Source organism: Cricetulus griseus, chromosome 2 (assembly GCF_003668045.3).
Source record: "Cricetulus griseus strain 17A/GY chromosome 2, alternate assembly CriGri-PICRH-1.0, whole genome shotgun sequence".
Taxonomy (NCBI): domain Eukaryota; kingdom Metazoa; phylum Chordata; class Mammalia; order Rodentia; family Cricetidae; genus Cricetulus; species Cricetulus griseus.
In genome coordinates, this window is record NC_048595.1 from 369033029 (window position 1) to 369050733 (window position 17705).

Sequence of the window (17705 nt, forward strand, 5' to 3'; positions counted from 1 at the left end):
AATGACAAAATGAATTGATTCAGATGTTTGAACGTAATTAAAGACTTTGACAATAATAGTTTTATTCGTTTTACTTGTTATTTCTGGTTATTGTGGTTTAAAACCACATGCCTATTTCCAGATGTTCACTATTGCATGGAAAATTGGCATCAACTCAATTTTTCTTGAAAGTAAACAATAAACAAATATGGGAACTCATTTCTAACCCTTTAAAATGATTTTTGAAACCAGCGCTGGTGGGGAAGGCCTTTAAACTCATAGTATCCAGGAGTCTGCAGCAGGATTGCAGGCTCAAAGGCATGCCCTTAAGTCCTAGCTGGGCAATTTAGTGGAAAGTGCAAAGTTGTGGGGAGATAGTGATAGGATAGTTGTCTACAATTCAGGAGGTCTTAATTTTAACACCAGTACAATAAATAAAATATGGATGGAGAGATGATTCAGCCCTTTAGAGTACTTGTTCTTGCATAGGACCAGGATTTGATTTGCAGCAACCACATTGTGGCTTACAATATTCTTGACTCTTCTGACCTCTGCAAGAACCAGGTGCATACACACAGTGCACATACGTACATGTAGAGAAAAGATTTGTATGCATAAAATAAATAATCGTAAAAATGTTAAAACAAATAAAATTGAATGAAATAATAAAAAAATCTTGATCTCATCTAGTAAAATGTCTCCCATAAATAGGTCAAATTTTACAGTTAGAAAAGGTTTCAGACTGGAAAATAGTTCATTGTTTAAGAGTACTAGCTGGTCTTTCAAAGGACCTGGATTCCATTCACAGTACCCTCATGCCTCATGTCAGTTCATTTCAATTCCAGGGTATCCATCACTCTCTTGCTTCCTCAGACATTTTATGAAATTGGTGCACAGACATGCATGCAAATAAAACACACACACACACACACACACACACACACACACACAGAGAGAGAGAGAGAGAGAGAGAGAGAGAGAGAGAGAGAGAGAGAGAGAGAGAGAGAGAGAGAGAAAGTTTTAGTGTGTACATTGAAATATAATAGGTAGGAGATGGGTTAGGGTTAGGGTTGCAAGTGCTCTTAACCTCTGAGCCATCTCTGCAGCCCTAAAGTAGAGTCATTTTTGAGATGTGAGTTCCAGAGGACAGGCCCAAGTGAAGGGTGTGACAGTCCTGGGATTTAAAGTTTTGACATCTCCAGAGGAACTGTTAGCCCTTTGTAATTTCAGTTTCTCTCAAGATAGAAGGGGCTTTAGTAAGAATTGCTTCTACTCCCTGTCCTGCTGCTGACATTCTGAGATAGAGGATTTGAAATTGGGTTACTTAGGTTGGAGCCTGAAGTCCCAGGTTTGGGAGACTGAATGAGGCAGGAGGATTCTTTGAGGCCAGAAATTCTTGGTCAACCTTAGCAACATAGTAAGACCCAAGATCAAGAGATACATAGATAAATAAACAAATAAGTATTTACCTGGTCTAGTGGCAAAAGTCTGTAATCCCCACTTCTTGGGAGGCTTCGATAAGAAGGTTACAAGTGAAAGGTTTGCAATAAGTTGAAGAACAGCCTAGTCAACTTACTCAGATTCTGTCTCAAAATTAAAATTATAAAGAGGGTAAAGGATATTGCTCACTGGTAGAGTGCTTGCCTAGCATGTGCAAGGGCCTGGTTTCTATTTCTAGTACCACCTCTCATACACACATTCACTTATGAATTTGCAGGGCCCATTTCCAGGGGATGACACTACCAAAATGTGGTTTTTATAAACAGCTAATTCAAACTGTGCTCCTGTGCAGGGTCCAGTGTAGTTAGGAGCTATTCAGAGTAGTCAGAGAAATAGATGTTGCAAAGGATATCTCCAGCCTGGCCATGATAAGCAACAGGAAAGAACAAGGCCCAAGCCTAGGGCTTCTACAGGTCTTCTCTAAGTTTCAGTTCCCTGCAACCCTGAGTAGTGTCTATTTTACCCTTCCGAAAATGCTGGGCACATAGTTAAGAAGCAAGGCTGGGACTTGTATCCACTTTCTTCTTCCCATTTCCAGGCCTCTTGCTGAAATCCTCAGTAATGTGACTTGCTAGGGAGCAAACCCAGGGTCAGTGCACACTAGGCAAATTCTCTATTGCTGAGTCATGTCTCCAGATGGTGGTTGTAACCGATGTGTTGTTGTTCTCTCTGTCTCTCTGTCTCTCTGTCTCTCTCTGTCTCTCTCTGTCTCTCTCTCTCTCTCTCTCTCTCTCTCTCTCTATCTCTCTCTCTCTCTGTGTGTGTGTGTGTGTGTGTGTGACATGCATCCATATGTAACTAGGTTTACACATGCATGTATGTACAGAGGCCAGAGCAGGACATCAGGTGTTTTCCTTTTATCACTCTTTGAGTTGTTGCCTTGAAAGTGGTGTATCTGAAGCTTGCTGTTATTTGCTAAACTGGCTGGCCTGTTAGCATTAGGATTCCTATCATCTATCTGTCTATCTATCTATCTATCTATCTATCTATCTATCTATCTATCTATCTCCTCTATCTCTCTCTTAGTTTTAGGGTTATAGGCATTTACAATCATGCCAGCTTTTATGTGGAATCCAACTTAGATCCTATTACTTTCAGGGCAAGTAGTCTTAAGCACTAAGCTATCTCCCCAGCCCCTGTTGTTTTGTTTCAGGATCTTGTTCTCTAGCCCACACCATTCTCAATTTTATGATTCTCTGTTGTTTTTTATCTAAGTCTCTATTGTTCTATTTTATCAATGAAGACTCTGGAACCAGATGCTGAAGTGGAACCCTGCTAGCTCAGAGAGGCAGAGAATGCATCCACTTGCTTCCTCCTTCGTCCCAGAAAGTATCTCTTTTATGCTATCCCTTCTGAGCAAAACAAAACAAAACAAAACAAACAAACAAACAAAACCCCCCAAAAAAACCCCAAAACCAAAAACCCTTCTCCAAGTAGATGTGCCTCCTTTCTACTTTCTGTGTATCCATCTATCCATCTTCCTGACTTCTGACTTCCTCTTACAATCTATGGGTTTTTTTTTTCCTGTCAACTGGTTGCTTGCTCTGCCTCTTGCCCTATGGTTGATTTTATTTAATCCTGTTTACAATATTCAGACATAAAGCTCTTGCATTAAAAGTGTTCTAGGGCTGAGCCACACCATAGCTAGAAGCAGACTTTCCAGTAAATAACACAATTTCAGGGTTCACAGTGTGATCAAATATCTTGCAACAATTCTCCTTCCTCTGCCTCCCAAGGGCCAGAATTGGAGGTATAAGCTGCCATACTAGGCATGAAGCTTTTATTCTAGGATTTTCTGTAAGAATTTAATAGATTGAGTTCTTGCATTTGGTCTTTAGTCCACTTTGAGCTAATATTTGGAAACGATACAAAGGCCTAACTTAATTGGTCTGCACATGGACGTCCCAGTCTCAACACCATTTGTCAAAAGGACTTTCCCTTGGGGGTAGGAGATGCACTGATTAAAAAAAAAGATTTTTTTCTTTTTCATTACTTATCTGTAGTTATGAGAGCATCAGATCCTCTAGATCAGGAACTACCTGTCATGAGCTGCCAGGTGTAGGTTCTGGGATCAAACACTGGTCCTCTGAAAGCACAGAAAGCACTCTTAATTACTGAGCCCTAGAGGATGCTTTCTAAAGAGGAGTTATCGAGGATTTTGTGGTTGTTTGAATGTATTTGGCTCCCATAAGCTCATAGGGAGTGGCACTACTGGGAGGTGTGGCCCTGTGGGAGGAAGAGTGGTCTTGGAGGAGGCTGGATGACACACACCTTTAATCCAGACCATGATGCTGGAGAGCACACTTTAATCTGGGCCACACCTTCTGTTGGAAGTGTGTCACTGTGGGGTGGGCTTTGAGGCTTTTTTTCTCAAGCTTCCCTCAGTGTGATAATCAGTTGATTTCCTGTTGCCTGCAAGATGTAGTAGTATCAGCTTCAGCACCACCTCTGCCTGCATGCCACCATATTCCCCACCATGATGGACTGAATCTCTGAACTGTAAGTAAGCCACCATAATCAAACATGGTCTCTCCTCACAGCACTGAAAACCCAAACTGAGACAGTGGTTATGCACACATATAATACAAGTGCCCACAGGGGCCAGAGGAAGGCACCAGATCCCTTAGATCAGGAGCTACCTGCCATGAGATGCCAGGTGTAGGAGTTGGAAACAAACTCTGGTCCTCTGCAAGCTCAGTAAGCACTCTTAACCACTGAGCCCTGGAGGATGCTTTTGCAAGATAGGAGTTATCAGGGTGTTTCTGCGCTGATGTGATGATGTAGGAGAGTAAGGGAGGCTGGTAATGCAGGAATGAGGAAAAGGCTTCAGGGGGGCAGGGCTTTAAGGTAGCAGATGAGCTTGGTGAAGAAGCCTGGGGTAGGCTTTGAGAGCAGGCTACTGCACCCAGTGGAGGAGAAAGAGAGAGTGGGAGAATGAGGTCTCTATGATTGCTACCCAGAGAGAGAGAGTGTGTGTCCCATGCCATTAAGTGGAAAGGATGGATAAGGAGCCAGCCACCCAGAGATAAGAAGACTCCCCTTGTATGCCTAGGTCCTGGCAATAGCCTTTACCTATTGGTTTGCAAAACCAGTACTGATGCCCTCGTCTGTCATGCCAGCACCAGCACCATCCCTGGACAACATGCTGGAGCTGTCACACTCAATTCTGCAGCTGATTCACAACAGCTCCCTCTGATCAGCTTCACCCCACCCTTTGTCCAGGACAAATAACCGTGAACTGCCCTTGCTTCCCTGAGAGGATTATGTTGTTTCTTGGTCACTGTTGTTGGGGGTGGAAGGTCTTTAAAGGACCCATCTTCCCAAGACCTCAGTCCACCTCCAAAGTCAAAAGTGATAGGAGATTGGTGGCAGGTTTGCACCTTTCCCTACTGGAATGCTGATGGAGTGACAGAGAGGGTCTTCACTGAAGACAAGGCCTCAGCAGCTAGTGAGGGTATGGGCTGGAGCCTGCCATCTCTCTTGGGATGTGCAAAAGGCCTTCTTTGGCTTCACTTAATTCCCCAGAGACTGACAATCTAGGGTCCCTGTGGTCAGACAGGGACAGGAGTTAGCTTTCTTCCATTGCCCTTCCTGGGATGGTGAATGCTCTGGGCTGAACTAAGGCCACATGGGCTTTATCACAGGTGCTCCCAGAGGTAAAGAGTGCTGAGAGGTCCTCCACCCACCCCCAGGCTGCTCTTGTTCCTCAGGGGTTCCGCAGCACTTTTTTTGTTTTGTTTTGTAAGTTTGTAGCATTAAGTTGATTTAAAAGATCAAGTTGGCTATGCTAGTTAACTCCTAGCTGGCTGACTGGCATTCGAAGGAGGTTTGTTGGACTAATATGTACTGATCCCCATTTAGGGCTAATTTGTTTTACCCTAAGCTCAACTTCCTGCCCCGCCCCCCCCCAGCTGGCACTGACTCTTCACCCCTCCCCCTGCCTCTTCCCCTACTCCCTTTCCCTTGTCTCTCTGCTTTCCTCCTAGCCTCCCCCTCCCCTACTCGTCTCCTCCCTCTGTCCCCTTCCTTGCCTTCTGCCTGCCTCCTCCTCTCCTCACCATCTTCCCCGTCTCAGTCCTCTGCTCAGGTGCATTTAATCATGGAGCTGCACGTGCGCTCTCTTTCCCAGATACATGCTTGCTAGTGCAACAGCAGCAGCTGCACAACTTGTCCCACCGGACACCCGAGTCAGTCTCAGGACTTCCAAGGGGGACTCACACTGCTGCCTGTGCATTTTGCTTTTGTTAAGTTTCGTTATTTCATTTTATTTTTGTTCGTAGAACACTTGAAGAGGCAGTGAGGGAGGGAAATACCTACCTGTGAGCATGTAACGGGAAGACCAATCCAGCAGTTGAGGAATGCCCAACACAGTGCCTAGAACCCTTCATCTGTAGAAACCTCTTCCAAGATCTCAGCTTTGAAGGAGAGAAGAGATGCCAAGTAGGTGAGGCTATATATATATATATATATATATATATATATATATATATATATATATCATCCTGGGCCGGGCTTAGGCTCTCCCCAATGTGTCCAGGCCAAAAGTGTATATCCCTTCACGTGGGATGGGCTCTCAAAGTCCCTTCTTACACCAGAGAAAAAATACTAATCTACTACCAGGGGCCCCATAGAGTGCTGAGGCCTCCTTGTTGACATCCACATTCAGGGGTCTGGCTTAGTCCTGTGCTGGCTCCAGACAGCAGTCTGGGGTCCATGTGCTCCCCCTTGTTCAGGCCAGCTGTTTCTGTGGGTTTCACCAGCCTGGTTCCAACCCCTTTGATCTTCATTTCTCTCTCTCTCTGCAACTAGGTTCCAGAGTTCAGTTCAGTGTATATCTGTGGGTGTCTGCCTCTGCTTCCATCAGCCACTGGATGAGGGCTCTAGGGTGGCATAAAAAGTAGTCATCAGTCTCATTATAGGGGAAGGGAATTTAGGTTATCCTCTCCACCATTGCCTAAATTGTCAGTTCATGTCATCCTTGTAGATCTCTGGAAACCTCCTTAGGGCCAGCTCTCTCCTGGGACCTATAATGTCTCCCTCTGATATGGTATCTTTCATCCTGCTCTCCTCTATTCTCCCTTCAACTCAACATTTCTGCTCCTCCATTTCCTCCTCTCCCCTCCTCTTCTCCTCCTCTCATTCTGGCAGCTCCCTGTCCCCTATCCTCATGCTCCCAATTAGCTCAGGAGATCCTGCCCCTTCCCATTCTCTAGGGTCCATGCATTTTTCTCTTAGAGTCCTTCTTGTTTCCTAGTTTCTTTGGTGAAGAGGATTGTAGGCTGGTAATCCTTTGCTCTATGTCTAAAATTCATATATGAATGAGTAAATGCCATGTTTGTCTTTTTGTGACTGGGTTACCTCACTCAGGATGGTTTCTTCTAGTTCCATCCATTTGCCTGGGAATTTCAAGATTCCATTGCTTTTTTCTGCTGAGTAGTACTCCATTGTATAGATGTACCACATTTCCTCTATCCATTCTTCAGTTAGGGGCATCTAGGTTGCTTCCAGGTTCTGGCTATTGCAAACAATGCTGCTATGAGCATGGTTGAACATATGCCCTTGTTGTATAAACATACACTATTTGGGTATATACCCAAGAGAGGAATGGCTGGATCTTGAGGTAGACTGATTCCCATTTTCCTGCACAACTGCCATACTGATTTCCAAAGTGGTCTTACAAGTTTGCACTCCCACCAGCAATGGAGGAGTGTTCCTTTTTCTCCACATCCTCTCCAGCATAGATTGTCATTGGTGTTTTTGATTTTAGTCATTCTGGCTGGTGTAAGATGGTATCTCAGAGTTGTTTTGAGTTGCATTTCTCTGATGGCCAAGGATTTTGAGCACTTTCCTAAGTGTCTTCCAGCCATTTCAGAATCCTCTGTTGAGAATTATCTATTTAATTCTACACTCCACTTTTTAATTTCATTGTTTGGTGTTTTGGTGGCTAGCTTCTTGAGTTCATTGTATATTTTGGAAATCAGCCCTCTGTCAGATATGGGGTTGGTGAAGAACTTTTCCCATTCTGTGGGCTGTCGTTTTGTTTTACTGAGTGTGTCCTTTGCCTTACAGAAGCTTCTCAGTTTCAGGAGGTCCCATTTATTAATTGTAGACCTCAATGTCTGTGCTACTGGCGTAATGTTCAGGAAGCGGTCTCCTGTGCCAATTCGTTCAAGGGTATCTCCCACTTTCTCTTCTAGAAGATTCAGTGTGGCTAGATTTATGTTGAGATTTTTGATCCATTTTGACTTAAGTTTTGTACATGGTGACAGATATGATCTATCTGCAATCTTCAGCATGTCTGAATGCAGTTGTGCCAGCACCATTTGTTGAAAATGCTATCTTTTTTCCACTGTATAGATTTAGCATCTTTGTCAAAAATAAGGTGTTCGTAGGTGTGTGGGTTAATATCAGTGTTTTCAATTCGATTCCATTCATCTATCTGTCTATTTTGTGCCAATACCAAGCTGTTTTCAGAACTATGGCTCTATAATAGAGCTTGAAGTCAGGGATGGTGATGCCTCCAGAAGACCCTTTATTGTACAGAGTTGTTTTGGCTATCCTGGGTGTTTTGTTTTTTCATATAAATTTGAGTATTGTTCTTCCAAGGTCTGTGAAGAACTGTGTTGGGATTTTGATGGGGATTCAGTTGAATCTGTAGATAACTTTTGGCAAGATTGCCATTTTTACTGTGTTGATCCTACCTATCCAAAAGCATGGGAGATCTTTCCATTTTCTGGTATCTTCTTTAATTTCTTTCTTTAAAGACTCAAAAGTTCTTACTGTACAGGTCTTTCAATTTTTTGGTTAGTGTTACCCCAAGATATTTTATGTTGCTTGTGGATATTGTGAAGGGTGATGTTTCTCTGGTTTCTTTCTCCACCAATGTGTCATTGGTATTTAGTAGGGCTACTGATTTTTCTTGAGTTAATTTTGTATCCTGCTACTTTGCTGAAGGTGTTTATCAGCTGTAGGAGTTTCCTGGTAGAGTGTGATGTAATATTTTTAATTAGCAATTTATTGAAATAAATTTTAAATAAAAAACAGGGGACTAGACAGATGGCTCAGCAATTAAGAACATTGTGTGTTGTTACAGAGGACCTGGGTTACATTCCCAGAACCCACATGGTAGCTAACCATTTTCTGTAATTCCAGTCCCAGGCATCTCCTGCCTTCTTCTGGCCTTTGTAGGTATTGTGTGCACACACATACAGGCAAAGCACAATAACTAGTTTTTTTAAGTTAGAAAAATGAAAGAATGAAATTCTCTACAGTGATGTCACAGGCCTGAAACAAACAGAAAGCAAGGACTAATTAAAATGAATTCCTTTGGTCTTGCATGGAAGCAGCTATGGCCTTCTGTCAAGCAAGCCTTCTTAGAGGCAAAAGCTGTTTTGTTCTGAGGTTAATAGAAATCGTAACAGTTCACCTAGGAGCTGCACATACAGTGCTGTTATGTAACTTTTCCTTAAACATTTTATGTATTTGTGTTCTCTATCTTTGCTACAGTTATCCAAGACCCTGTGGTACAGATTAACATGCCAGAGGTATCTCTTTCCACCATTTTTATAATTTATATATGTTCCTGCCTGCATGACTTTGAGGTAAGAATGTCCCTGAATGTCTCTGCTTTTACATTGTGATCATGTTCAGAAGTGGATTTGTTAACTGAGAATGCTTAGACTAGGCATGTTTCCTTTGTTTAGGAAAAACATTGATGGGGAATGTACTGTGTATGTTTATCTTATTGATTGTTAAATAAAGTATGTTTGGCCAATGAGACAGGAAATTAGACAGGACTAGGAGTCAAAGAGGATTCTGGGAAATGTAGTAGAGAAGTGCTGATCCAGGCAGGAAGTGACATAGCAAGGAGACTTATATTTAAGCAAAGGAGAAACAGGAAGGGCCCTCTTTTCCCCTCTGCTCCTGCTCCAGCTGCACATGTGATCCACCAGTAAAGAGGGAGGCCAATAAGGTGTCTGATAAGATAGTTTTATATATAGGTTTATGATAGTTAAGACTGAGCTAACAAATGAGAATCCTAGTCATTGGCCAAGCAGCTTTGAATCTAATACAAGTTTCTGTGTATTCATTTGGGCCCTAACTCAGCAGGCAGCTGTAGTAAAGCTCACACGTGGCAGTGGGGCTCAGGCGGCTTCTGGCAGAAAGATTTATCGTAACAAAACATTGCTTTGGAAATAACTCCCATGCTCTCACTGCCCCCTGCAGGTAAGAAATCTTTCTCATGTCATCTATCTTGGCTGTTGTGATGGCTATTCTTGGTAGTCAAACTGACTACTGCTGGAAATAACTAAAACTCAAAGAGTTGGGTCACCTGTGAGGGATTTTTTAAAAAGTTTTAAAATTAAAGACCCATCTTTAATCTGGATCTTTTGAGGTAATAAGATTCGCCTTTAGCTTATTGATGGCAGTACATTGTCTTTAACAACAGCACTCAGGAGGCAGAGGCAGTCTGATTTTCTGAGTTTGAGCCCAGTCTGGTCTATAAAATGAGTTCTAGGGCTACAGATATGCCCTGTCTCAAAAACACCCAAAAATCAATCAAAGAATAAGATCCACCTTTAATCTGGATTGCACTTTCTGGTAGCAGCTGACATATATAAAGGATATTGAAGAAGGAAGCTCTCTCTCTTTGCCTGCTTGCCCTAACTCTGCTAGTTCATGCCTTTACTAACATTAGAGTCTATGTCTTTGGGATTTTGGTGCATACTGAAGACCAGCTGAGACATCCAGTCTCATGAACTGAACAACTACTGGATTCTTCAAAAATTTTCATTGGTAGACAACCATTGTTGGAGTATCTGGACCACAGCTTGTGAGACATTCTAATAAATCCATTTTCTACATACATGGAGAGATTCATTCTACCAGTCCTATTCATGTAGAGAACCTCAAATAATGCAGCTGTGTTATTTTATTCGCTTGCCCACTGAGGAAGATGTGCTGGCAAACAGTATTGCTCATAAACACATTCTTCCTAGCTCCATTATTCTCTAAGTATTCAACTTTCCATAAAGACTACTCTTTCTTATTATTCATTTGCCAATCATTTGCTCTGAATTTCAGGAATAAAACTTGTAAAGCAATGGAGGCATCATCCAGCTTTCTGATGGGAGAAAGACCTACTATCTTGTTTGAGATCTAGTTACTGCTTTTCTTTCCTGGTTGTCTGAAGGAAAAAAGGACTTCATTTCATCTGACCTCAGCATGAAACCACAGGACAAACATCTCTTTTTGTGTCCTTAAATCTCTCTTTAATTGTTAATATTCTGGGCACCCTTCAACCCGTGGGTCAGGGAATCGCTCCACCCACATATTATAGTGGGCTGTACAAGCTAGTTAGCCACATTGTATCCAGGAGGAAGAAGGGAGTGCAGGAAGTTAGCAGGGTTGGCTATCAGAGGCCAGGGCAAGTGCTATTGAAATGTATATCTCTGCTGATCTAGAAAAGGTCTTTGTCTGGGGTGGAAGGCAGGATGAGGAATTATTGATTGTGTTGTGTCTTTAACCACAGTATAACTCAATGGCAGGTGCTGTTGTCACTCAGGCCTTACCAGCCAATCAGGCCCTCCAGGCAACCTGTCAAGCAGATGAGGTACAGGGCCCTCCTTCCTGGCACCAGACTCAGGCTTGTCTCTGAAGAGGAGCAGGCACTTTTTTTGTGTGCTGTGCTGGGAGTACTGCTACAGAGAGCTGAGTGGAGAGCTTGGGCAAGCTGGGTAACCACGACATGGTAAGTGAGGGGCTGCTGTCCCCATATGGGAGGAGCTGTCCCCATATGGTGAGGTGCGGGAACGAGTGTGGTGGGTCCTCCCTGGGTTTGAGTGGGAACCTGCAGCCAGATTCCCTGTCCTGTGAGGTCCCATGTGACCTGTGAAACTCCTTGGATCCAGAGGCAGGCCTCTGAATAACTTTGGTCTGTGAGCTGAATCTACTCAGAGCATTGGGAGATGTGTGCAGAAACATATTTTTAGTCAACTTTAACATGTGTTTGGTTCATCCAGGGAAAGCAGGTTGTCAAACCTGGAGAGGCCTAGTTTCCCTAGTATCTTCTACACATTCAGCACTTTGTGTTTTACCTTTATGTGTGAAGATCCATTTATTGTTAATTTTGTGTAAGTTGTAAAAGGCATCTCATATGTTGGGTAGTATTAGGATAAAGTTGGAGGGGGACCTTGGGTGGGGAACCATGGCATATTCCATGGCAGGCAAGGGTGACTGAGGCAGAGGAACAAACATGCCAGGCAGACAGAGCTTAAGTGAGAAGGGAGGGGGAAGGAAAGAAAAAAGAGGTAAAAAGACAGAGAGAGGACAGAAGAGAAGAGAAAGACAGGAAGTTTTGTCTGCCCCAAAGGAATAGTGGGATGAGAGAACGGGAAGAGAGCTGGAAAAGAGCAGAAAGAGAAGAGAGTGGAGAGAGAGAAGAGCCAAAAAGAGAGCGTAAGTGGGTAGGATTCTTTCTTTTAATGGGGTCCTTTGCACCTGCATGTAGACTAGTACTCATGGAACCCTGGGCTGACCCGAGTAGAGTACCGCCTGAGTGCATTCTGCCAGGTGACAGGGGCAGGCCAGCATAATGCCTAAATCCTTACAGCCAGTGCTACACTTCTATGCCATGATGTAGAAGAGTAGAATTAATGATATAAAGGATTTACAAATGCTTAGGAAACAGTATGTCTCACAAAGCAGAATTTCGATGAGGGAGGACTGCTTCTAAGACACCCAAATGTATGCTAATCAGGTCTGTTAGAAATTAGGATGCTAGGATTGTTCACTAGGATTGTGACATTTGGCTCCAAACCATTAAAAAGAAGCCTTCCCTGATTTACAACCAGCTAGTAGGCCCATCCCCATATCAAAGAACAGGCATCTAACAAGGTGCTCAAGGAGGCATTACAGGGTCACAACCAACCTTAAGGCCTGCTGTGCCATAAAGTTCTAGTTTTCTTCTTGAGAAAAGCATAGTTCTACCAGGTGGGCAATAGGAGACCAGGTAACAACTATTTGAAAAGTAAAACACTGTTGTGTTAAGGACTTGCCTGATCAATCAAGGCTTTCATTTAGGCCCTCAGTCAGGGAGGAGGAACATTCTTAGGAGATCTAGTAATAGCCCAGGGCCTAACCATTGGAAGATTTTTCTAAGTGTCTGATGTATTGACAATAAAACAGAGCTCCTTCTCTAAAACCAGGAATATGCTTGGGAGAGCTGGTAATGGTCTGGGGCCAGGGCCTTTGTGGAAGGATTTCTACAGATCCTGAGACCCCCAACTCTTCCCATCACATGGAGCTATGGTTATCAGTCCCAAGGCCACTGTGGGCTTAATCAGTAATGATCTTGAGATACCCTGTGATGGGAAATGTCCTTTTGTGTATGTTTATCTTATTGGTTGTTGAATAAAGGACTGTTCAGCCAATGAGGAAGCAAGATAGGTGGGACTAGGAGTCAAGGAGGATTCTGGGAAATGTAGTAAGAAGTCTTGTGATCCAGGCAGGAAGTGACATAGCAGGCAGACTCAGGATCTAAGCAGGGTGCTTCCTCTTCCTCTTTCTCTCTTCTCTATGGAGCCGCCATGTGATCCCGGGAAGACACCAGCAGAAGGGTGTCCATGTTCTCTTTCCTGTCCTCAAGCCCTACCATGACTCCTCATTGTTTTTTAATTCATAGCCTATTTTTCTTAAACAACAGTTACACAGTGACAACAGTTACTGTTGTCATGTGACATACATTTGGCTGCAGTATTTCCCAGCTATGATGAGGTAACGGTTGGCAGCACTGTACATTGAGTGCATAATGGAATGTGCACACAAGGGATTCTGTGATTTGCATGAGGAGCAGGATGTTTTCCAGGAGAGCAGAAGAATGTCTACTAAATACAAACTTTCTTAACTAGGCTCGTGTCTGCTGGTCTGGAAGGACTGTGCTATCTGAGTCATTTAATCTCTGATCACCTGGTAGGGGGGCTGCTAATATTCTAGGCCCAGATGGGTGGCCATAATCAATGAGGGACTCTGGGAAGGTTTAGCAATCAGGAGTACTGGTGGCAGGGAGCTAGCTGTAGGGGACACCCTAACCACGCTTGCCTGGGGACTGGTTACAGGTGTGCCTGGCCACGCCCAATTGGGCGTGGTCAGGGTGATGTGAGGAAGGTTGAAGTGTGAGGGACAAGCATGCACTTGGAGCCCCTTCTTCCACTTACCTTGCTCCCTGCTGACTGGCTAGGCTGTTCTGAATAAGTAGGGTTCTCCTAAATAAATATCCTTATATCTATACCTGACTCTGTATTGATATTTTATTTTAGGTAGCTTGCAGTTTCCTTCCAGGATTCTCCTCTCCTTCTGCTGTAGTGAGTTGTAAGGAAAATCACAAACTATACCATGGTGAGTGTAGGGTGTTTAGGGCAGGTGGAAGAAAAGCTTTGGATACCATCAAAGTTGATCAAGATCAGATTTGAACCGGAAAAACCTCTTGATGAGGAGAAATGACAGGTTATCCCCCAAGGTATATCCCATGAACTGTATGGAGACCTCACACAAAGGTAGGGGGAGTGTTCTATTCTTGTCATTACAGGAAAACAGAAAACATCCATCTTTAAGAAGCCAAAAGACATTGGACATGTAGATGCCTAAAGAAGAAAGGATAGTTATCCAGAAATAACTATCAAACAAAGAAGAATCTGAAGTATGGTATCAATATCTCATTTTAGTGAAGTCTTTCTATACAAAAATCTTTTTCTCATTACTTCCTTGTACTCTGGTAGTCCCAATTCATGTAAAACCAATGCTGGCTTTGGAGTTGGATTTGGCTTTCCTTCTCTAAATTCAAGCATGTTGTTAAAGTAAAATTCAGGGCTTCTTTCTCATATCAAAATAAAAGCCAATTGATGTAAGACAGAAGAAAACAAAATCTAGTGACTATTATTTATCAAAACTCTAATCTTTCTATGTTGATATTAATATTTAAGTCTTCCACAACAAACTATAACATTTTCTAACAGCAACCATTGAAGTCTCTGGAAAGAAGATGGGGCCCCACTTCATCGATTTCACTTAATTCAACTTATTGTCTCTGAACTAGTAAACACGACTCTAAGACCAGTTTAGGAATATACTGATCTAGACAATTCCAGACTAGCTAGCTGTGATGGTTCATTTTTCTTATACCACTCTGGCCAGAGCTTCAGATAAGAATTTCAGTCAAACTTCTGCCGCTCAGATACTAGCTACAAATTAACTCTAAGAAATACAACACCACCTTTCCCTAGAGTTGACATTAAAGATATTTTGGTTGTTTTTTTTTCTCTGAAAAAGGATTAATTATCACCTACTTAGGGTTGGTTTTAAATTGTGTATGGTTAGGTATGGAAGGAGATGGCTAGACTTGGGTATAACTATAGATATAGCTATAGATAACTTAAATTGTTAGATTCTTGCATGTTGACTGAATAGGGTCTTCTTTCTGATTACAATGTTGCACACAAATATAAACCTATCTTTGTGGTGATATCTTTCTTGTACAAATAGAGTCTGTTTGGGGGTCAGAGAATGGAGCTTGCCACTAGCTAACTATAGAGGTCTGGAGGTCTGTACAGACAGGCAGGAAGTGACATAGCTGGGATATAAGTAACAGTATATAAGCAGGGATAACAGGAGATCTCGCTCTCAGTGGAGACGCTTAGGAGGTTAAGGTGTGCTGTGGTTTGCTATTTCTCTCTGATCTCTCAACATTTCCTTTTATATCTGACTCCGGCCTTCTGTTATCTAGATCAATTCAAGACTCCATTTACACACTAGCACCCACGTGGCCAGAACATCGCTCTTGAGGGTCCCACTCCAGCCTTGAGAAAGCTTCCAGCTGCTTGCTGTGAGCTCGCTCAGACAGGCTTGGAGAGGGCAATGGGAGTCACCAAGTCTGTGACTCTATCAGTCCCTCACCAGACTGAGTAGTTCGAAGGCTGGCACAGTACAGCTGCTAATGTTGGTGAGGTTGGCCCTCCGTGGTTTTGCATAGGGGATGAGCCTGCATGGGGGCATCTGATTTCCAGTGTCCAGGCTGACTGGACGTGGGGCATGGCCTCGTCGGTGGCTGAGGGTCCAGGCAATGACTTGCCAAATGACCATCCTTCCCAGATTTGTAGCAGGCTCCTGGCAGAGTTGACCTGGGTGGAGCTCTGGCGGGATGGAGTCTTGTGGTGGTTGATTTCCCTTGTACCTCTTGTGGCCTCAGGGCAGCTGCTAAGACTTGGGCATGGCCTTGTCTGTTGGGAGGACTCAGCTGCCTCTTCTCGGGCATTGAAAACTTTAAAAGCCATTTTCAACAATTTCTGTATGGGAGTTTGGGGAACCTCCTCAGCCTTTTAAAAATTGCTTCCTAATATCTGGCATTGACTGAGAGATGAAATGGGTGTCTAGGACTGTGATTTCCACTGGGGAGGCTAGGTCAAGTATAGGTAGAGGGGGACAAGGAGGTGTGGGTGGAGGGGAAAAGAGGAAGGTGGGTAAGGAGGAGGAAATTGTCCTGGAGGGGAGGGAATGGGGAATTGGTGGATAGGGGGAGGAATAAGAAGAGTGTGGGCCACTGAATGGAACATGTGGTATGGTCCCATAGGAGGGGGTTAGGCAGGTAAGGTTAGGGTGTGGGGAAGGGGCTGGTGTCTCTGGCAGCAAGGTCAGGGCAGGATATTCAGGGTCCCAGTTCCTAGATAGTCAGGAATCTGGAGGCCCCATGACCCTAGCCAACAAGACCAGTGCTGTGAGACATTGGCTACTGAGGGAAGGGCAGGAGCACAGTATCCAGAAACTGTGGACATATGGGGGTTCTGTTCACTTGTCCCTATGCCAGCGAAAAATTTTAAGATCACAGGATGATAAAATCAAAAGTTCCCTCCAGTGGTCATCATGTCCCATTGTCAAGGGCATACTGAGGCTAGGCCTTAGTGCACAGAGAAATCAGGCATTCAGGACATATGGTGTCAGATAGCTCCAATTTAAAAAGGATTTCATAAAAGGCAAGTCCAAGGGTGTTTGGGGATCTGGCTTTGAATGGCAGGTGCCCATTTCACAAGTCTATGCCAGAACCCAAAGCCTAATGCAATACGTTCACTGTGGTAGGCCTTGGATCAAAAACAGAGGGGGTGTTGAAGAATCCCTTGAATAGAACATCTTCTGAAGAAGGTTTCCCACTGGACAAGATGAGGTCCTTGTCCCACTAACAGGTCGGGGGCCTGGCCCAGCCACGTCTTTCCCTTAACACCTGAAAATTGTAGGAGGCCATGGGTCTCTAAGGCAATGACTTGGAAAGGACAGCTTACCCAGTTGAAAGCAGATCTTAGCCTGGCAGAGAGCAGGTTTTGGGGAGGAGGGTGTTTTCCCACCATGCGGCCCTTGGTCAGTGGGGGGAAAACAGCTCCCTCCGTGGAACCTCCAGATGAAAAGTTTCTACACCCTGATAAGCCTCTCTTCCGATGCAACAATCCAAGTCAGACCAAATCAAACTGAATTAGAAAAAGCCCACATTTAAAGGATACAGAGCTCCCGGAAGGCCTTCTAGCCCCCCAGAGAGGAGATGGGAAAGGGAGACTGGGAAAACCATGTGTCTATTCTCTGGGGGGCAGTTTAAATACCCCATGGGAGTGGTCTTGAGTATCTCTGGTGGAGGGGCCATCATTTGGTGGCTTTCTGAGATGCAGCAGGCTTTGGAAGGAGATGGGGAGGGGGTTTGGGTAGAATTTCCACTGTAACATCCCAAACTCTTTGGGTTATATGGATGCCTGCAACTGGGGCAAAGGTTTTATCATAACACTTATTTCTAATGTGAGCTATAGTCAAAGCAGGAAATTTTTTATGCTCCTTCTTGTCCATTCCTTTCTATGCTGGGACTACATCTGCTTTAAAGTTGGTCAGTGAACTCAATTCATACACAGGTCCCTCTTCATTTATTAAATTTGAAATGAAATCCAAAGAAGTTGGAGGATACTTATTTATTGGTCTGTTTTCCCTTCTCACTGACCAGTTAAGGCCCATCCTTGAAGCCCTCATTATCCTGGAGTCCAAGTCTGTAACACAGAACATGAAAGACTGGTGGTATCATTCAAAACAAACTGAGAAACCACAGATGCTTGGAGAAATTTTCAATGAAGAGAAACATTAGTTTTGGCCTTCCAGATATGAAACCAGCAAGTAGTTCTTCTGTAGAGAGCATCAGCAGTGCT